At 41.0% G+C, this 22,718-nt stretch overlaps 1 pseudogene; it reads right to left on the bottom strand.

Moving 5' to 3' along the window:
* Positions 1-6,197: 6,197 nt before the first annotated feature.
* On the bottom strand, positions 6,198-7,242 carry Pcyt1a-ps5 (phosphate cytidylyltransferase 1A, choline, pseudogene 5; annotated as a pseudogene).
* Between the last annotated feature and the right edge of the window lie 15,476 nt (positions 7,243-22,718).

The raw sequence follows: 22,718 nt of genomic DNA, 5'->3' as shown, positions 1-22,718 counted from the left end.
GGGGGATGATGGAAAGTGATACACTGTTGGCATCCTAAAACTATCTGTCGAGCATCTGCTCAAGACAGATGAAACTTCTGTTGTAAGGTTTTGGTAGGCACATGAAATTGACGATGAAACTGTCTGGCCAAATCAAGAGAGGAGCTCAAGAAAATACACTCTGTCCTGGTCCAATGGTCTACAATATAATTTCCTTCGCTTAAAGGACCAGGTAGGCCAGTATGAGCTCTAATATGTTGGATAAAAAACTTCTGATCTCTGTGCCATATGAATTTTTGGAGCTCTTTTAACAATGAGCACACAGTTCTAGTAACCTTAATAGGTCCCGCTGCTTCCAAAATCCTAACAGCGTTAACAACATAGAATGAATCAGAAAGCAAATTAAAGGCAAAGGAACAATTTTTAAACACTTCCAGCACAATTTTGAGTTCAATTACTTGAAATTGGCAGCTGCCTGTTCATTGGCATATTCAATTAGAAAAGCTCTCCGGTCCAAATACTGTCCCGGACTAAGACAGGCCTGAGCAAGGTTAGTTCAATCACTAGGAGTCATGCAAAATCTGTGTAAGGCCTCAACCTGAGCTATGGTAAATGAGGCCGTAATGCCTTATGTCCTGACTGATTCTGCCAGGGACTTGATCACCTTAAAGTCTAAAGTCTCATGATACCTTTGTTGATTAGCATCCACATAAACAGGATAGGCCAGATGTAGTTCTGTGCGGAGTGCCTTCCATACTTCTGGGCAGAATGTACTACTCGAAACTCTACTTCCTCTCTCTACAACATTGCAGGGAAGAGGAGCTGAGGGGAACCGCCCAGGAGGATCTTCCACCATTTTAGGCTTTTTCCTTTTCTTCTTCTGTCTATTACTTAGAGACTGTTTCCGCATTTGATCTATCAACTCTTGTAACTCTTCTTCTGAATCTGTTTCGTCTGTTTCCTCCTCTGTATCTGTCTTTTCTGAGTCTGTCTCCTTTTGCGCATCCCTACTTTTCTGACCTCTCCTCTTGAAGAATTTCTAGGGCAGCTTGCCCCTTCTCTATAGCTACCTGACAACATTTAGGATCCTCAAGGCTGCTACGTACTAAGTGCCATACTGCACGGACCCCAGGTCTTAGAGTCCCCTGTTCCCGGGCAAAATCAAGGTCTTTCCCTAACTTGTCCCAGCTCGCCACCTTGAGATTACCAGAGGCTGAGAACCAGGGTGCAATGGCATTACATTCGCTCAAAAATCACTCTATGGTGCTTCTTTTTATTTTTAGTTTCTTTTGCTCAAACAGCTCTTGAAGAACCAGAAAAATTGGATGAGACTGTGAGATCCCCATGACAAAAACTTTCTATGCTCCTACAGCTAAATTCACCACGCATCTTGCTACTTTCAGTTCCCTGCTACCGCAAACCTTACTTGCTCACTACCCTGAGACTTTATAGCCACTTATTTCACATGGTCCTTATTGTCCCACCTTACCTTGGGAACTTTCCAGCGCTGCCCTGACTGCAAGAAGTTCTGATCTCTGAGAGCGTTGAATCCCTTTACGGTGGATTCGAGGATTCCCCCTACGGGCCACCACTTGCTGTGCCCAACCTCGACCAGCAAGGAAGACATGACCACAGGAGATCTTCTTCAAGCAGTTTTACTCAGGAACCTTGATACAATCTTCTGACCTCTATCTCTTCTGACTCTCTGTCCCCGGGTAACACCCTGCACCACCCGTAAATAGCTAGCACTGGCCAGTCATAGCAAGCCACATGGGTCATGTAGATAGGCTGTCATTATGTGGAAGATACCAGGCCAGGCAGACATAGCCAAATAAGGACTTGTTTACTGCAAGGAGCACTCACCATTGGGAGAGTGGAAGGCGGAAACCAGCGCCATCTTTGACGCACAGCACATCGCAGCTCTCTACAGTCAAGGAAGAAATAAAGAAAGAAATTAAAGACTTCTTAGAATTTAATGAAAATGAAGGTACAACATACCCAAACTTATGGGACACAATGAAAGCTGTGCTAAGAGGAAAATATACTCTGAATACCTGCAGAAAGAAACATGGGAGCATATATCAGCAGCTTGACAGCACACCTAAAAGCTTTAGAAGAAAAAGAAGCAAATACACCCAGGAGTAGTAGAAGGCAAGAAATAATCAAACTCAGAGCTGAAATCAAACAAGTAGAAACAAAAAGGAAAATAGAAAGAATCAACAGAACCAAAAGTTGGTCCTTGAGAAAATTAACAAGATAGAAAAACCCTTAGCCAGACTAACGAGAGGACACAGAGATTGTGTTCAAATTAAGAAAATGAGAAATGAAAAGGAAGACATAGCTATAGAATCAGAGGAAGTTCAAAAAATCATCACATCCTACTACAAAAGCCTATATTCAACAAAACTTGAAAACTTGCAGGAAATGGACAATTTCCTAGACAGATACCAGGTACCAAAGTTAAATCAGGAATAGATAAACCATTTAAACAAGCCCATATCTCCTAAAGAAATAGAAGCAGTCATTAAAGGTCTCCCAACCAAAAAGAGCCCAGGTCCAGAAGGGTTCAGTGAAGAATTCTATCAGATCTTCATAGAAGACCTCATACCAATACTATCCAAACTATTCCACAATACTGAAACAGATGGAGCACTACTGAATTCCTTCTATGAAACCACAATTACTCTTATACCTAAACCACACAAAGATCCAACAAAGAAAGAGAACTTCGGACCAATTTCCCTTATGAATATCGATGCAAAAATACTCAATAAAATTCTGACAAACCAAATCCAAGAGCACAACAAAACAATCATCCACCGTGATCAAGTAGGCTTCATCCCAGGCATGCAGGGATGGTTTAATATATGGAAAATCATCAACATAATCCATTATATAAGCAAACTAAAAGATAAAACCCACATGATCATTTCATTAGATGCTGAGAAAGCATTTGATAAAATTCAACACCCCTTCATGATGAAAGTACTGGAAAGAATAGGAATTCAAGGCCCATACATAAACATAGTAAAAGCCATATACAGCAAACCAGTAGCTAACATTAATCTAAATGGAAAGAAACGTGAAGCAATCCCACTAAAATCAGGGACTAGAAAAAGCTGCCCACTCTCTCCCTACTTACTCAATATAGTTCCTGAATTCTAGCCAGACCAATCTGACAACAAAAGGAGATCAAAGGGATACAGATTGGAAAAGAAGAAGTCAAAATGCACTATTTGCAGATGATATGATAGTATATTTAAGTGATCCCAAAACTTCCACCAGAGAACTACTAAACCTGATAAACACCTTCAGCAAGTGGGTGGGTATAAAATTAACTCAAATAAATCAGTTGCCTTCCTCTACACAAAAGAGAAAGAAGCTGAGAAAGAAAGTAGGGAAATGACACCCTTCATAATAGTCCCACATAATATAAAATACCTCAGTGTGACTTTAACCAAGCAAGTAAAGATCTGTATGATAAGAAGTCCAAGCCTCTGAAGAAAGAAATTGAAGAAGACCTCAGAAGATGGAAAGAGCTCCAATGCTCATGGATTGGCAGGATTAATTTAGTAAAATTGGCCATTTAATCAAAGGTGATCTACAGATTTAATGCAATCCCCATGAAAATTCCAACCCAATTCTTCATATAGTTAGACAGAACAATTTGCAAATTCATCCGGATAAATAGAAAACAGAGGAGAGCTAAAACTATCCTCGACAATAAAAAGACTTCCAGGGAATCACTATCCCTGAACTCAAGCAGTATGTATTACAGAGCAATAGTGATAAGCTGTGAGGCCAAAAACTTAAGGTTTCCCCAGCCCTTCCATGCTGTTGCTTTTTGACAGGACTCAGGTTGCACAAGAGGTGTGGATCACAATCACATATCCAGCATTACACAGCTTACCCACATTTAACTAGGTACAAGTGGCTGGCAGTTCACTGTCTCAACAGTACCTTTTCCTAGCACCAAGGAGCACACTGACCCTCAAGTGACTACCATGCAGTCACACCCCCCCAACGTTTTTGCTTATGTCTAAACTGTCTGAGAGTCTGAGTGTTAGGAGAGAGGAAAGGGTGGATATGAGCATAGGCTAGTCCAAGCTATGTTACATAGCTTGTCAACAGAGACGCTCTGATGTTTGAGACCCAGACAGTATACTTGAGTGACTACATGGAAGAAGATCGTACATAAGCAGCTACCTTTGCCTTTCCACAGGGCACACCTGGGTGACAAGCAGATGAGCACCAGCAGTGACATCACTATCTCTCTATACCTGGGAGAATAAGGCAGAGCTATACAGATCCCCAAAGATTAAAGCTGAAAAATTAAAATGAGCCACACAGCAGTACATAACGTGAGAAAAGACTAATTTCAACAGGTTCAGAGAGAGGATTCCAGGACAAGGCCATCTGGTCAGGTCTGAGTGAAAATAGTGCTTCATAAGAAGTTAGCAATGGTGTTTCTACAGGACACTGGGATACCAAGGGCTGCCTCTTCCCTCCTCTCCTCTTCTCAGCTTTGTCTGGGAGTTAGTTTAGGAGCCTATGTAGACCTGCTCTGCAGGCACTGTGTGGTGCTAGCCTCAGACCCTTAGGCAGTACCACAGCTTCCACCAGAGAGTGTCTAAGGAGAACTGTAAAATGCTCATAGTCCCAACGTGGACCACTGAGGAGGTACAAGGAAAAAGAAACTGTGTTTTTTTTTTTTTTTTTTTTTTTTTGGAAACTCAAAGGCTCCACCCCCACAAGGGGTATTTATGAGTGACAACTAGTAGGTCCTGGACATAAACATCTTCTCTATAAATCCAGCTGCAGGATAACTGACAGTGATGAACTTGCTGGGCCATGTAGTGACAGGCAGTGCTAGGGGACTGAAAACTCCAGCTCCTGCTCAATAATAAGTGCTTAGAGTCAGTATTCATTGATTTGAAATTCAAGTTCTGTTTCCTCTTAGGGTCACCAGGCATAGGCCGGCAAGAGGTTATGAACCTCTGTGTGCTAGTAGTTTTAACCCATGCCTGTTGCTTCTGGAGGAAGTCTCTGCTAGGTGCAGTTCTTGGAGCAAAGAGTCTCCATGCGGTACTCATTTGATCCAAGAATATTCTAAGATGAGCAGAGGTTGAGGAGAGTGTTTCAGAGATCCAAGTGTTTCCGCGTGCTTTTGCCTGTATGCTCTGTGAAAGTCTAAGCTCTGAATATGGCAATAAGCCACATGGATCAACAAAGTGGGTCAAGTGCAAGGTGCAAACATTTACAAAGTATCCTTTGTATAAACTGGGGGCGGTGCTAAGAGGCAGCTGGAGGGTGAGGGACTCACACACAGCAGAACTCAACCTCTACTGCTTTTGCACAAGAATGACTTATTCCACTCCTCTCTCCAATTACAGTAGCCCTCAAGGTGTCCCTTCCTTCATAGGAAGGATGAAGGAAAGAGATTGGCAAGAGCTCCCAAATAACTGGGCAACTGAGAAGATAAACACAGTAGAAAAACTGCATTTGATGGTTGGGGCTGGGTTCCAACCACATCAGGGTTTTCATGGACCCCATTGGACCCAACAAGAAACTCCTCAGGGAGTAAGAAAAGTTAGGTTCAGATTTCTTTCCCTCCCATAGCCATGCTGACACATAGGCCAGCAGGACAGTCTGGGAATCTGGAGCTAATTCAGCTTTTTTTCTTTTTTAGGGAATTTAAAATTATGATAGTCTTCCCTAATTACCCATCAGCATGTCTCCCTGTTTGAAGGATCTGGAAAGCCACTTTGCTTCAGAACAGAAGGCAAGCACTAGTTTTCAGGAAGAAAGGCCAATGTGCATTCCATGCTTCCTCTTTCTGCCCACTCCTCAGGGGCAAAAAATTAGTTGTATTTACTATATTTGAAAGACTACTTTTTTTAAAAAATTGATATAAATGACAATTTCCCTATCAAGATTGCATGAGTATAAACAGTAGAGCAAAGTTCTGTGGTGGGAAGATGGATACAGAGCAGGCTTCTAAGGTGTGGGCAGCCTCTTTTGTGTAGCTGAGAATGTCTCAGGACAAGGGATGTTTTGGTTCCCCAATTCCCAGGTCCTCTTGCCCCATTTGTCTTTTCTTTGTAGATGTCCTTAGGTTTAGTGCTGGAATCACAAAATGGAATTTGACAGAGAGCTTCTGAAGGTGATAGGCACAGGGATGAAAAGTTAGTCCACTTCATCCTCGATGATGTCACAAGTCATAGACTTGCTGGGGAGAAAGATAGGGAAGTCTTGCCAGAGAAGGGCCACCGAATGGAGGCAGAGGGGGAGTGCTCATGTTTAGGGCTGCTGCTGGGACTCTGCTTGGGACTGCTGTCCTGAAGCATCCCACATTTTCCCTCTTTCAGCATGTGCTTCAGTGCTTCTTCTGGACCAAACATTTCCAGGAAACATCCAATGAACTCTCGGGACTTCTCCCACTTCTGCATGAGGTCTGCTCTTGCACCTTCTACACAAACTCTTCTGATTTTTCCTCCACATTTTCACTTTCTTCTTTACTTTATCAACTTGTTATTGCAAGTGATATTTCTTCTCGTTGATAAAGGTGACATTGTACTCCTTGACAGTGTAGCCCCTCTGTAGGTTCCGACTTGCATACATACCATAGTCACAGACAATGCGGATGATGATGTCTGTTCTGGCGATATCTTCTGTACTCTGCGTGGGATCAAACATGCCTGCTCCCTTGATGTGCTTATACACATTATCACTCCCTACAGAAGAACAGCGGAAATCGGAAATCGTCGTGTGCAACAAAATCAATACGTTGCTTCGCCAGGAACTCAGGCGTCAGAGTCCAGGGGGCATTCTTCACCACCTCATCCATATAGTCGTAGTGCTGCACTGAGTTATAAAGCTCCTTTTAGTTCATCACAGTGAAGCCCTTGAAGCTGTGCGTTAGCTCATCGCTCCCACAATTAGATATGTATTAGGGAAAAGGTTCTTTGCATGCATCAGAGCCCGGGCATGACCAGAGTGAAATAAGTCAAATATCCTATCCACATAAACTCTCACAGGCTGCTCACAAGGAGTTCCCCTGCAGGCTTCTTCCACAATTACCCTGACATAGGGCTTACTAAAATCAACTTCAGTTTCATCAGAAAAAGGAGCTGGCTGCGGTAAACCAATTGCACAGTGCTGCACTTTGGAAGGAATACCATCTTCCTTTGTTGCTCCATTAAAGCCAGGTGTCTCTTTCCTCCTCTTCCTCGAATTGACTTTATCTGAACTCTGTGCATCCATCTTCTTTTAACTCAACACCTCTAAGCTCAGGTCTCCGCAGATTCCTTCCTTGCGCCGCACCACCGACTAGCAAAGTCAAATACGTTCATGTCCTTTCTTAATACACTAGAAAGGAGAATTAAAGTACACAAGTCAAAGTCTACACTTTAGTACTTTTTCATGCAGATTTGTTCACATATGCGAGGGTACCTGGTTTGTCCAGTGGCTGTTCTTTAGAGAGATGAATCACTATAATATGTTTGCTAATCATTGACTGGAGTCCCAAAAAAGCTTTAGGAAATGTTATGCCCTATGTAACAGCAGAGTAAAATAAAACAAAACCACACTTTATAAAACATTACTTATGGTTTTGTTTCAGTTGCATATCTATATTTGAAGGAACAAATAAATTTACTACTTTTTGAAGTTTTTTGATATTTTTCTTTCTGTAATATGTAGTGATGATACCCATATTTCTACACTGTGTACACTTACACACACACACACACAGAGAGAGAGAGAGAGAGAGAGAGAGAGAGAGAGAGAGAGAGAGAGAGAGAGAGGATAAAACCTGATTCCAGACAGACCTTACTCGCCCTCTGCTGGCTGTTTAAAGGATTGCACCTATCTTTCACAGGATAGTCTTTTAACACCAGTTTCCTCTCTCTGTCTCTTTGTCTCTCTGTCTCTCTGTCTCTCTGTCTCTCTGTCTCTCTGTCTCTCTGTCTCTCCGTTTCTCGGTCTCTCTCTCTCTCTCTCTCTCTCTCTCTCTCTCTCTCTCTCTCTCTCTCTCTCTCTCTCTCTCTCTCTCTGTCTCTCCTCTCAGTCCTGCAGGGCAGGAAGCCTTGTGATTGATGGGTTACTTTTTAACTGGAGTTTTAATTGTTACGTATTTACACCACAATGACAGCATAGCATGCATAGTGTTTTATACAAAAATAGAAAGCCAAGGATATGTTTTGGTAGAGGAGCAGTATGGTGAAGGTAGGAGGGGTGCATTAGTGGGGCCCATGCTGAGGCAGATATTCTCCCAGAAGTACCACTCATATGACAGATTTGGTATGAAAAACAGATATTTAGGGCATGGGAAGTATACTTGGGAAGGGAATAGAGTCACAGACACATACACACAGAGAGAGAGAGAAAGGGAGGGAGGGAGGGAGAGAGGGCAAGAGTAAGGGAGGGAGAGAGAGGGTGGGGGAGTCCAGGAACACATGGAGAGACAGTGGGGAGAGGGAAGGAGAGAAAGGGAGGGAAAGGGCAGAGAGCAAGAGAGTAAGAGAGCTAGGAGGAGGTGAACAACCCCTTTTATAAGTAAGCAAAGTATACCTGGCTATTGACAGGTAATTGTGGGATGTAGGCTAAAAGGAATGCTAATATTCCTTCATTTTGGTTTAATTTAAAAAACAAAAGCCTAGAAAGAAGTGATTGTGAAGCAGGAATGGGTTCATCATGATCTTTAGTTTTTTTGACTTGGGGCAATGTGTCTCTGGGAAACCTAAGAAAATGAGTATGGGGATGTTGGTCTAGTCTTTAGAAGAGTTGGCTATTTCCTTGCTGTTCAGGGTCTGTGGAACCATCTGTGGATAGGGATTGTAGCATCTGTGTGTTGCTTCTCTGGAGCTGTCCTATATGTAAATTTTGAATAAATAACTGGACTTGGCAAGATGGTGAAACACACACACACAAACACACACACATTAGAGGTAGAGAATAAATTTAAATACATTTGGGAGAAAAAAATTCTTTAGTTGCTTCTTGGACATTCCATATTCTTAGGTTGAGAATTCTTTGTTTAGATCTGTATGCCATTTTAATAGGAGTATTTGGTTTACTGGAGTCTAACTTCTTGAGCTCTTTGTGTATATTGGATATTAGCCCTGTATTAGATGGAAGAATGATAAAGATATTTTCCTAATATGTTGGTTGACATATTGTCCTAATGACAGTGTCCTTTGTCTTACAGTAGCTTTGCAATGTTATGAGGTCCCATTTGCCAAATGTTGATTTTAAAGCATAAGGCATTGGTGTTCTGTTCAGGAAATTTTCCCCTGGGCCTATGTGTTCAGGGCTCTATCCACTCTCTCTACTATTAGTTAGACTGTATCTGGTTTTATGTGGCAGTCTTTGATCCACTTCGACTTGAGCTTTGTACAAGGAGATAAGAATGGGTGAATTTGTATTCTTCTACATGCTTACCTCCAGTTGAAATATTTCAACAATTTGTTGAAAATGCTGTCTATTTTCCATTGGATGGTTTTAGCTCCTTTGTCAATGATCACGTGACCATAGGTGTGTGGATTCTTCAATTCTATTCCATTGATCTATCTCCCTGTCTCTGTATCAATACTATTCAGTTTTTTTTATCATTATTGCTATGTAATACAGCTTGACGTCAGGACTGATGATTCCCCCAGAGGTTCTTTTATTATTGAGGATAGTTTCACTAGCCTGTTTTTTTTTAATCCCAAATGAATTTGCAAATGCTCTTTTTAACTCTATGAAGAACTGAGTTGGAATTTTGATGGGGATTATATTGAATGTGTAGATTGCTTTTGTCAAGATGGCCATTTTTACAATATTAATCCTACCAATTCATGCATATGGGAGGTCTTTCCATTTTTTGAGATCTTCTATTTCTTTCTTCAGAGACTTGAAGTTCTTGTCATAAAGATCCTTCACTTACTTGATTAGAGTCACACCTATGTATGGATTATGCATTGGACTCCAATGGAGTAGTTAGAGAAATGGATGGAGTCTATTTGGTCCATGAGTGAAAGATTTAAATGGGTTTTCTGGAGCTGATAAGTTTATAAAAGAGATAAGCAGAGCCTATTTGGTCCATGAGAGAAAGATTTGAATGGGTATCTTGGAGCTTAAAAGTTTTTAAAAGAGATAAGTTTGTTAATAGTATGAACAGTTTCAGCATGAACTGAAGAGATTGAAAGGGTTTGCAACACCATAGGAAGAACAAAAATATCAACCAACAAGACACCCCCACCCCCACTGAGCTCATCGGGACTAAACCACCAACCAAGAAGTACACATGTAGGGACACATGGCTCCAGCTCAGAACCCAAGAAATGATTCACAGACCATACGCAACTCAAGAAAGAGAAAGACCAAAATGTAGACGCTTCAGTCAATCTTAGGAGGGAGAACAAAATACTCACAGGAGGAAATAGAGGGTCAAAGAGTGGAGCAGGGACTGAAAAAAAGGTCATGCAGAGACTGCCACACCTTGGGATCCATCCCATATGCAGCCACCAAACCCAGTCACTATTGCTGATACCAAGAAGTGCTTGCTGACAGGACCCTGATAAGGATATGCCAGAGCCTTACTGATATAGATGCAAATGCTTGCAGCTAAACATTGGCATGAGAATGGGGACCCCAATGGAGGAGTTAAAGAAAGGACTGAAGGGGTTAAAGGTGTTTGTAACACTATAGGAAGAAGAACAATGTCAATCAACCAGAATCCCCTAGAGCTTCCGGAGACTAAACCACCAATCAATGGATATACATGGAGGGACCCATGGCTTGAGCCACATATATAGCAGAGGATGGCATTGTCTGGCATCAAAAGGAGAAGTCATTGGTCCTGTGAACACTCATTTCCTCAGTGTAGGGGAATGTCAAGTTGTAGAAGTGGGAGTGGGTAGGTTGGAGTGGGAGCATCTTCATAGAAGCAACAGAAGATGGGAGACATGGGAAAAGGTATAAAATTTGAAATGTAAATACATAAAATATCCAATAAAAATAAATGAATTTTTTTCTTATGTATACATTTGACACCCTTAGTTCTTGGTGGTTGGGGTAAGGAGAGTCCCAATATTAGGGAACAGGAGAGAAATCTCACCCTCTGGAATAGGTATCAGGTAGAAACTTAGGTTACTGACTGGCATGTGTTCTTATCTGGATGGAGCCTATTTGGTACAGGAGAGATAGATTTGAGCAGGTTTTCTGTCATCTTAACTGTTAACAAATCAACTAACGAGCTAATAAAGTGGTGTAGTACCTTAATGTAAGGAGCTAGAGGTCTATTTTCTAGCTGTCAAACTTCCTTTAGCAGTCAATGTAGACAGAAATCTAGGAAGACTGAATTATAGTCTAGATGTCATTAATTAAAATGACTGAGGCCACTACCTAAACAGTTCCCAGGTCCCTGTGGTCTCCATTGTGACTTGGGCAGTATCAGTATGGCTGTGAGGCCCAGAGAATAAGTAGTATTTTTTTTCCTGTAGAGTAGGAATGTGGGAGAAAATAACTCGCCTTGGTTTAGGCAACATAGACATTTAACTCTCTGGCTATCTTCTGTTTATCCACAGTTTAGGCCAAGCCCTGGAAGCAGGCAAGGCAATGGAGCAGTGTTTCTCATTGGTTATCAGATCACAATCCAGGTAGAATCTTGTTACTGTGCCCATATCTTTGCAGAAACCTTGGGTGATAAACTGTCAGGATTTGAGAGTCTCTGTCTATCATAATAAGCTTAAACATTTACTATTATATTTAGCAGATTTCTGATAAGATTGAGAGCCACTATCTATTAAGCATATCTGAGCTAGACAACCTGTGTTTGTTTATTTATACTAGAATTTATCTATTAAAAAGGAGACTATATTGTAATTTAATGGCAGTAGCAAAAAAAAGGGTAAATGTATATTTAAGGCAGTGATACTAGCTTATGGGAATGATCTGAGTAAGATAATCTGTGTTTGTTATGTCTTAGAACAGAACTGAAGAAGCATGGCAGAGACAAACAAAAGGTGAATCTAAGTGGTGCAGTATGAGGGACTCAGAGTAGCCTGGGGATGAATATACAGGTTGGGTACAGAGCTGAGGCTGCCAGCAGGGCCAGGGAACTGGGAAGTCATTCCTGTCAGTCTCAGAGATCCAGTCCCTGATGTCAGGAGTTTTTCTCAAAGTCAACAACAAGTCTCACAGCAGTGTTGGTAAGAAGCTTCAATTGCTGACCCTGGGAGATAGGAAGCAGGAGGTAGGAATATAGGGGCCAGGTCTCTGAGGCAAGGAGAAGCTGCAGTCCAGGGCTCTGTGGTTGAAAGAGAGTGAGGGTCAGATCAAAAGTGTGCTGCAGAGTCAGAGGGCAGAGAACTGGGATCAGAGAGCAAGCAAAGGGAACATGGGAATGGGGAAAGGAAAAGCCCACTGGCAAATTGTAAAAGTGCCTTTAAGCAGCCATATAGAGTCATTCCTTTGTGGGTTATAGGGCCAAATTTAGCTTGTGAATTAGACCTGGAGAGGTTTCTGTGAAGTCATCCACTTCTGGGTAAGAGTAGGAACTAGCAACTTGCCCGTGCTGTTCAAGTGTCCTGAAGAAAAAATGCAGTAGCTAGAAACAAGAGCCAAGCCAGATCACCAGGCCATCAATTGGTGAACTTGGGGGGCTGAGTTCAGGGCCAGTGCCTTGAGCAATGGCAGAGTAAAGGTTCAGCCAGGCCTGGGGTTTCACAACAGTGAGAAAAGGAATCAACTCAGAGAAGAGAGGAAAGATCTTACCCAAGGGAAAATATCCTAAAATGAAGGAACAGTGAGAAGATCAGTCATAAAGACTGTGAATGCCTCCTTCCTCAAGAACTTTAGGGTGGCTGCCACGCCATGGAACCATGGGACCTTTACCCTGATCTGTGGGGTTGTCGGAGGGGGACTTACCAGTTTGCCAGTATTTGGAAGGATAGGTCTAGCAAGTGATCTGATATGACTGGAATTCCATGTGGCAGATGTAAAACTGTGAGTTTCTACTCAAAGTCTCATAGCACCAATGACATGTTCTATAAAAAAAGAGAAATCTAGGATATGTTTTATGGAGTGAGTTAATAGCATGTTCCTGTATCACTTAGGAACATTGGGAGTACAAAATAGCACAGACAAAAAAAAGGACATTGGCTTTGAACTGCGACTATGAGGTTAACGGTATGCTTTGCTGCATACTGGTCATGAAAAATCCAAATTTGAAAGTAAAAACAGTATAATTTATAACAATGACAAAATCAGTAAGATCCTTGAGTACAAATTAAACATGTATAGAATTTATCTAAGACTATGACAGAACTAATTAATTAAAAAATAATCTCAAAGAGTGATCGTCTAGATACATAAATTAAAAGGCTCTAAGGTATCAGCCCTCCGAACTTGATTTCTAGGTTTGAAGCAAACCCAATCAAGACCTTAGAAAGCTGTTTTATTGAGAAATGTATTTTAAGGTCTATATGGAGAAGCAAAATACCTGTAATACTTCAGGAGGAAAAAAAACTAGGTTGAATTATTAACATCATTTAATTTTGAAACATGTTAGAAAGCTACAGTAATCAAAACTGTGTGGTATTGGTGAAAGAAGAGACATGTAGCCCATTATACCACAGGTAAAGCCAGACTGTCCTAAGAAAGAAAAAAGCAATTAAAATAAGAAAAGACAGTAATCCTTTAAAAAATTGTGTTGGAATCATAAGATGCTTTATACACAAAATATGAGCCTAGATATATGCACAGTTTCCATAAATTAAAAGTGAATCATAGCTTTGAATACTAAATAAAGTCTTTCTAGGAAAAAAAAAAAAACAAGAGAGAATTTATGTGCCCCTGCTGAGAATGGTAACAAGCTCTGAGATACAGGACCAAAAAACACAACAGATAAAGAAACACTGGCCAGTTGAACTTAATTGAAATTTATAATTTTACACCATAAATTATGTTTTAGAGATGAAACGCTAAGAGACTGGGAGAAAAGCTTTCTGTAATATTTATTTAATAAATGTCCAGCATACAAAATATGTAAATAGCTCTTAGATATCAATGATAAGTGCTATTCTCTGTTGCTGTAAAAATTATAAAAAAAGGCTGTCTTTCATCCCTCACCAGATCCAGCACTGCAGTACCCAAAGATATCTGATAGATATCTTAATCTCAGTCAGCAAAGCCTCTTACCTGCTTTGCTCGATCCCATATAACACTGCCGATGGCCTTTCTCTGAGTCTGGCAATAATCTTTCTACCCATCCAGTTCCCAAGGCAGGCTGCCACCATGTCAGAAATATACATCTCAATTCCATGGTGGCTTAGTGTCACAGCCGCCACATACTCTCTTAAACTTAATTCGCCACAGGAAAGTACACACAACACAATAACCTCTGATCCATTTGATAAGATATAATTGCCTAGCTAAACATACAAAGCCCAATACATATCCATCCCTTAAGAACATTAATAACAACCTGTAAAGGTACAGAGTGTAATTTTAACATTGGGCTCCATGTTCTCCTGGTGGTTTCTTCTCCTGTCTACTTCCTTTCCAGTCTCTTCCTCTTCCTTCAAACTTTTCTCCTGCCCACCCTTCCTTCTTGTCCAATGACAGGCCTTGTTCTATCTTGTACCTTCCTTGTACCTGTACAACATCCTACAATCCCCCTAGCTCTGGTGCTAAGAGGTTTGTTTAGCTCTCAAGTTTGATCAAGAAGGTTCTTGTTACAGAGGATCTAGTTAACGTAGGAGATCAAAACTGTTCAACACCATGAGAACAATTGACTATGGGTGCCCAGTCACATAGAGAACATTTATAACAGCAGCCCAAGGCTCAAGGTACATCAAGCAAGAAGGGGCAGCAAGAATATAGGAGCCAGAAGATAAGGAGTGGTGCAGTGAGAAGTTAACCCCTGATATGACAAGACATGACATGACTTGTTGAAGTTATCACGGCTGTGCTTACCTGTACAAGACCTGTAAAACCCAAACCAGTTAAAATTTCCAGTATACGTAAGGGAGGGGAACTCAATTCATTTTTAGCTGAGGAGCTATTTACAGTTGGCGGAAGTTGAGGGAAGAACTATTTCCTTTAGGGCAGGTAGCCATTAGTAGGTTGCTCATGTCTCAGTGGATGACCCCACATCCATTCACATATAGGCTGCAAAATTAGTACTCAGTGAATTCTGTAAAAGAGTAGAAAGTGTGGAATTAAGATGGGAGTATGTTGAGAGGACCCACAGGGAATTGGAGGAAGAGAATGTGTGTGAGTATGGGCAAACTACATGGTATAAATGTGAGAGATTTACAAAGAATAAAATAAAAAAAATCACTGATAAAAGTAAACAATCTAAGTAGAAAATTTACAAAATATCTAAAAACATATTTCATATACACACATGAGCACATGTAGTACAACCAGATTAAGCTTATCTCTGACTAGGTTACAAGTAAATGAGACTCAGACTTTGGTTATTTTATTTGGTTTTGACAATTATTGGTGGGTATTCCCTAATCTACTTTTCTAACTTCTGACGTAACTCCTCAGTGGCATTTCCCAAATACTTGCTGTTTCTCTGGTCCATGGTCTCATGACACATCTCTTCTCATGGTGCCATCTCCCTTTTCCGTGTTCCTTGTCCCCTTTTTTTCTCCACCCCAACCAGGTAACTCAAAATCTATGTACCTCTAATCCTTCCAGTAATTGGCTATAGCCACTTTTATTTAATCAATAGTTTTAAGATAAGAAACAAGGTTTGCACAACAAAAGTTTGTAAACATAAAAATTCACTTGTAGACCTAGACCTTCTGGTACAGAATTTAGCATTACAATATATAGCAATAGACCAAAGCTCAACAAGCATACACATACATATACAGACTAAAACACATTAAACATTTATCATTAAAAAATTTCAAACTAAAGCAGCAATGACATCCCACTATTCATCTTTAAGAACAGCTAAACTCAAAAGACTGACAATACCAACTGCTGATGGAGATGAAAAAAAAAATGAAAGCCTTCACCCATTGTTGGTAGAAACAAAATGTGTCTTTAGGAAGTCAGATGGCAATTCCTTATAGAGGTAAAGCATTATGCATATAATTCAGCACTTATGTTCCTAGGGACGCAGCTAAAAATTGAATGCTATGTGCATGTGAAAACACTCATATAATATTTAGAACAGTTTTATTTATAATTGTGAGAACCTCGATGTAGGGCTAGAGAATGACTGAATAGTTAAGAGCACTTGCTGCTCTTGCCAGTAAAAGAAGTAAATCTTAAAGGGCTAATAACTGTTTAATTCCAATAATATGACATTCCTGAAAAGGAAAAACTATATGATAGCAAAATAATAATATTGTAATAATAAAAAATTTCCTGGTTTCAATGTGTGGCCAGGTTTGAATAGGTAAAGCAGGGGAGGTTCTCAGGAAATGAAACTGCTGTGCGTGATATTACAGTTGTTAATGCATGCCACTGGATTTACTAAAGGCCATTGACCTGCACAAAACTTCAAGTGGCCTTTAGTGCATGTACATTTTAATATTATTTAGAATGAAGGAAAAATTTGAAGATGGAATGTAGGGCATCATTTTTAATGCATATGAGTATTTTGTTTGCATATTAGTCTGCGTATGTATGTGGTTTGTCCCCACAGAGGCCAGAGAACATAAGAACTCTGGAACTGAACTTACAGTTTAACCTGCCATGTGGGTGCTGGAAATTGAAATGGATCCTTTGGAAAAGCAGCTAGTGCTCTTAATCATGGAGGCATCTCCCCATATCTAAATATGATTTTAAAATATTAGTTATATTGCACATGTGTACAGCAAATTAATTGACAACGTTGAAGGGAAAGGTGGTAGTCTAATAATTCAACCACTAGCAGTCTCTAAAATTGAGGCAATGCATATTGAATGTGAGCATGTTGCCTTCTTTAAGGCAGTTTGCCTCAGGTGGATGATTCTAATACTGCTGCACATGCTAGAACTAAATCGGACAAGTCACATGATTGGTCATTTTGCAAAATACCTGGCAAGTACTTGTGACACATTGTTAAGGTTGTCAAATACATAGGCTCTCTGAGAGAACTTTAATAGATAGATTGAGCCTCTAGAGACACCACAATTACATATAATATGGTATTCCTAATGGGACTCCAGAACAGAAAAAGGATGTAAGATTAAAAGCAAACAAACATCAAGTGGAAAATTCTGGTTCCTTTGGGAAGTCAGCTTTTTCAAATGTATTTCACTGGTCACACAGGTGAAAGAATGTTTTGCTAAAGCAAACCCATGAAAGAAAGTTTTGCTAAAGGAGACACAGGTGAAAGGACATATAACACATGAAAAGATGTGTAGTATTTAGAAGGAATGTAAATATGACATCATAGACAGGGGGGAGCTAGAGGATTGGTTTCCCTTGCTCCCCCTTGCTAGTCTTTGCTGACAACATGCATGTATGGTTTACCTTTCATTGGATTGCTCAGCTTAACTTGTGGAGGCCTGATTCCTTATCACTGCTTACAAGAGGAGGCTAAACAGGAGGTTTAGGAACAAAACAAAGGTGACTCACTGAGAGAGCTACGTAAAGCCAGAGGCTGGAATAGTGACCCAGAGAAAGCAACTTGTTCAAAGGTGTCGATGGACCTGGCAGGAGACCTGGCTTGGAATCTCTGACTATGAAATCTCAGAATCCGCTGCCATGGTACCAGCACTACAGTGTACTAATGTCAGAGCACCACAAGCTGTAAGCTCCAGGATGCCAGCACCACACCTATACCTGTAGTAATTGACCTTCAGGTCTGCACCTGCTATGGTTCATCTTGTCCCATTTGGATATAGCTTTTTCACCCATCAAAGGCAGGAAGTCACCTACTGGTAGTTAGAGGTGACATCTGCCAAGGTTCTCCTCCGCTTCCATCCTCCAAACCCCACTGAGCCAGCTCAGTTCTTTAGCACCACTGTTAGTGAGCCAGGACAAGAATTCTAAATTCCAAAGCATCTCAGGCAGGGAAAATTATCTCTATTATAGAAGATGCTGAGAAATTCACTTACTCCACAAGTCTCTACTGAGTTTCCTGGAAACTTTGGGAAATTTCTAAATTTCTAGTAATGATGTCAGATATAAACCCCACAGAATTAAAGATACAATTCAATGTGAACCTCTACTGAAAAGGAACAAGGTTCTGAATAAACATATGGGGAAAAGCTTGGATATGAAATTCGTATTAAACATTGAAGGATGAGTATAAATCAGCCATGTGAGTAAATGAGAATGCAAGAATATTGCAGACAGTAAAATCCAGTCAATATTGTAAAGGTCTTAATATCCACAGTCCATGAATAGGTCTCCTGAGAGAAGAGGACTCCTGAGACCCTCCACCCCAGTTCATTGTTTCTCTAGGGAAGGCAATGTTGTCCTCTTTAGTTACCCAGCTCAAGAATATATAAATATTTTATTCTTAAATTCCTATGTGGTGTTTTAAGTTTCTCTATTTCTTTTAAATATCAATCCAGAGAGATTCATTATATCCCAAATTTGACAAGGTAACAAATTAAGATGGTAAACACCCTTGACTTCATTGTAAATAAAATCTTTTGTGTGTGTAGTGTGTCTTCATGCTCACGTGGGTGTTTCTACATATGTGTGCAGGTATATGTGCACATGTGTGGTTTCAGAGGTCAGAGGTTGATGTCAAGAGTCTTTCTTCATAATTATCTACTTTATTATTTGATACATGAATTCTTACTAAATGTGGAATTCATAGATTGCTTGGATGGTTGGTCAGTGACAAGGTATCTACCTGTCCCTATGCCATTGCACTGAGTTTACAGAAATCCTGTGCTGATTTTTATGTGTGTGGTAAGGACAAGTGTCAGAAGGGTGTGTTTGTAGAATAGGTACAGCTAGCTCTTCAGCCCCTACATCTACAATATAAACCAAAAACTTCTGTGACTGTGAATAACATCAAACTGCTAAATAGCAATAGCTTAGCACTCAGCACATTTCATGCACTTGGATTTTAACCCCAAATCCTTTCCACCCAGCAGTCATAGACTTACAAAGCTTGGAAGATGGGTAGTACTTATTCAGTACCTTTATGACTGACAGAAGAAATAGAATCAAGACAGGCATGGTGGCATACTAAGTGGCTAGAGGCAGAGGAATCCAGAATTCAAGGGCATCTTTGGTTATACAGTGAATTTGAAGCCTACCTGGAATATATGAGATGCTTTTAGGAATTATGGACTGTTGGAAGTAGATCTCTGCAACCCCCGAAAATAATAGCAAAGAAATATCACTGCACTCCAGTTGAATCAGTTTTTTGACCGTTAAATGGAGACAATATTATCCTCCTGTTCATAGTAGTATTCTTCTGTAGGTCAGATTGGGCGAGCTGAATAAAAGTGCCCTGGGCAGGTTGCCTAATACACACAAACATTTGATGGCTGGATGATGATCTAAGGATAAAGAAGTGAGCAATGACAGAAGAATTACAGAGCCAGGATTCAAAAGGATTTCAACAGATTTGAGTGGACTCTAAATCAAGACAAACCAGAGTCCTTCAGTGAGGCTGACAAATAGGCCTGTAAGGCATGATGGGGTGATAGGTGGGATAATAGCAGCTTTGATAAAGTGGGGGCTGATGGTATGATATAGTGGTTAGACAAGTAAGGCAATACTGGGAGGCATTGCAAAGGTTGAGGAAGAGTCAGAGTCAGAGGAAGAAGTGGAGGAGGAGGAGAAGAAGGAGATCAACCCAAAGCTAAACCACTGACTTAGGGTTTCACATGTAACATCAACTGAAGCACATTGTTTGTTCAAGGGAAAATTAGAATTTAGTTAACTCTGGCAGGCACCACTACTATTTGTCACTGGCTATAAAAGCTTGAGATCATCCAGAAGACAGTTGGTATAGGAAACGAATAGTGACCCAATTCAACATTTACATGTATTTGTTGTGTGACCTTAAGAAAGTGACTTGATCCCACCAAACCTATTCTATTTCCTCCAGTGTAACAGGAAGCTAACTACTGCTCTGCAGAGCTGGGGATTAAACAAAATCACATATGGCATGCACCCAGTACAGAGCATGCTCATGGAGGGGACAAGCAAATGACAGAAGGTCCTCACTCACTCCCAGGTAATTCTCTTTTGTAGAAATCTACACTTCACTTTAACCCTGGCTCAAGTTCCCTCTAATCTTTTTATTCTTTCACAGGAGGGCCCTTCTTTACATCTGCCCAAAAGGCCTTAACAAATACAGACTCAGAGAAAACAACTGTACTTTGCCACCTGATTTCAAGGCAGATCAAGGAAGAATAGCAGCTCATTAACAAGATCTGATGTAGCAAGTCTGAAGTAAGCCCTACTGTGGGGCAGACTAAGGAACAAACATGGCTTAACATGGTCCCAGAAGTTTATAATCTAGTGGGGAAGTGATGGGCACAGGAAAAGAGGGAAGGAATAAAAAACAGGGTGACAATGAGGGACAGTGTGAGTCAATCTTAATTTGGTGACCTTAACATTTAGACTTGTAGAATTGGATGCAAGATGAGCCTGTGAAGGTCAGCAGTAAGCATTCTTCCTAAAATAGCTTTATCACTTAGGTCAACAGGATCCCAGCTTCCCTGATGGGAGCCCCTAGCTCCCAGCCTAGGGGAAACTTCTTACCTCAGTCTACTGTAAAAAGACCTCCAAAAGATCATACCACACCTCCTAGGAATTGCTCTCCCTCCCACCACTCCTTTCATGTAATTATTGTCTTCTCTCCTTTCAAAGACCAGCTGGAAGTCCCAGCCCTTTTCAGACCTGCCTTGCAGAACCTGCTTGACTAGAAACACACCTAGACCAGCTATGCCTGCCTCTAAGCTCCTGAAAAACATGCAGCTTCTTTGGAATCACCACACACCTGGCATTCTGCCCTTCTCCTCCCACTCTCTGTGGTCTGTGGTAGCCTCAGGGCAACAGCACAGGTGATTTTTCAGAATGGAAATGATCTCTGAATATCTCTAACTAAAATTTGATGCCATCATGCATCCCCACCGTACTGTTCCTTGCTCATTATAGAATAATTCTAGAGAAAAGGCAAAGGCAGTGAGCAGAAGGGCACACAGAGATAGAAAATGAGATGCACTGAGAGGCAGAGATGTGGTGAAGATGTGGGAGGGAGATGAGCAAAGATAGAAACAGTGGAGGGAAAGATGCAGAAATGTATATAGGACAGACCAAGGGACAAGGAGGAGCATGGAATCCTGAGGGGAGGCACATCAGGAGGAAGGGACATCACACAAGACAGCAGCAGCAGGTCATGTGCTCTCCAGGCTTGACGCCCTCCTCATAGTAAGGCTTCAGGGTGGGATACAGTATAGATCCTGGAGAATGACTTCCCAGATCTCACAATCGGTGAGAATGCTAGGTGGAGATAATGAGTGGCCTAGGAATGAGAGTTAACTTGTAATGAATCTGGAAATCACAGCAAGTGGGATGGGCTGAGTCAAAAAATACTGGGATTTTCCACTCTGCAGCAAGCATATAAGCCTAGATGATTGGGAATCTATCACCCTCCTCCTGATAGCCCCAACCATTCTTCATTCCACATATGCTTAGTTGGTGACAATAATGCACCTGGTCCTGGGTGGCGCTCTGAAGATATTTCTACAAAGAGCAGTTACAGCTTCCAGGGAGGCCAGGATTGTGAGGGGAACAGAAGAGGGATAAGCCACCAAGAGGCCTGTGAAAGCACCAGGAAGGGAATGTTCTGGAAAAGCTAACCTTCTTTCAAGGTCCATCTTTCAACACTACTGATTATCAGGGACTAATGTTTCTAATACATGACTATCAAGAGGTTCATTCAAAACCTGACAGGTGTCTTTGGGTGAGACTATTTCTTAGTGGTTTATGACTACTACTGTGACTACTTCCTGTATGAGAGGTGTTAAATTCACCTTTGCTGGGGAGTCTGTACTCAGCCTCTCTCCACACAGAAAAACAGAATCTCTGACAGAAAGGTCTAAGAGGTTTGCATTCTATCTATCCCTGCTGTGTAAATCAGGAGTGGCTGATACATCTCTATGTCTTACCCACTAGACAATTTTCTCCTGATTACATTTTTGTGATGCATTAGGGAAAGTTACAAATGAACAGAGTCAATCTAATGACATTCAAAGGAAGTTGTCTGTGAAAAGAAATGTGAGGTTGTAAGAGATATAAAAAAACTCTAAAGGCAAAAACCCAATCACAGCATCACCAAAGGCAGGTGTTGGGGAGTTCTGTCTCCTTTATAATGATAAAAAGTTCTTCCCTCTGATAAGGAGAAGCTGGTGGAGATTGGGGGTCAAAAGAACAGAAGGGCTTTGGGTTCTCTTTCTCTAAGCTCAGCCAGGCCCAGTCAAGCACAGGTGGACCACAGACACTGTACAGTACCTGCAAACACAGGTTTGCCATGCATGGTTGGTCCTCAGTGCACTCCTAGGACAAGGCACAGATGACTGGAGACAGAGAATCCATTACAGATAAGTCACCACAGTCAGATTGAGTCTTTGAGTAGGTTACTGATATTGTCTCCCAGGAGACCTTGAAGGATATCGATAAGAGAAGACTGAAATGCTGCACAAGAAAGTGTAACTAAGTGAAACATTAAATAAAGGAGGGAACAGAGGTGCAAGACAAGATGAGAGATAAAGACAGATTCATACCAGGAGAAAGAGCATACTTAGATGGCACTGGGGTCTTTT

Source organism: Rattus norvegicus, chromosome 2 (genome assembly GCF_036323735.1).
Source record: "Rattus norvegicus strain BN/NHsdMcwi chromosome 2, GRCr8, whole genome shotgun sequence".
Classification (NCBI taxonomy): Eukaryota; Metazoa; Chordata; class Mammalia; order Rodentia; family Muridae; genus Rattus; species Rattus norvegicus.
Note: the sequence above shows the minus strand (reverse complement) of the source record. Positions and strands in the feature narration are given on the sequence as shown.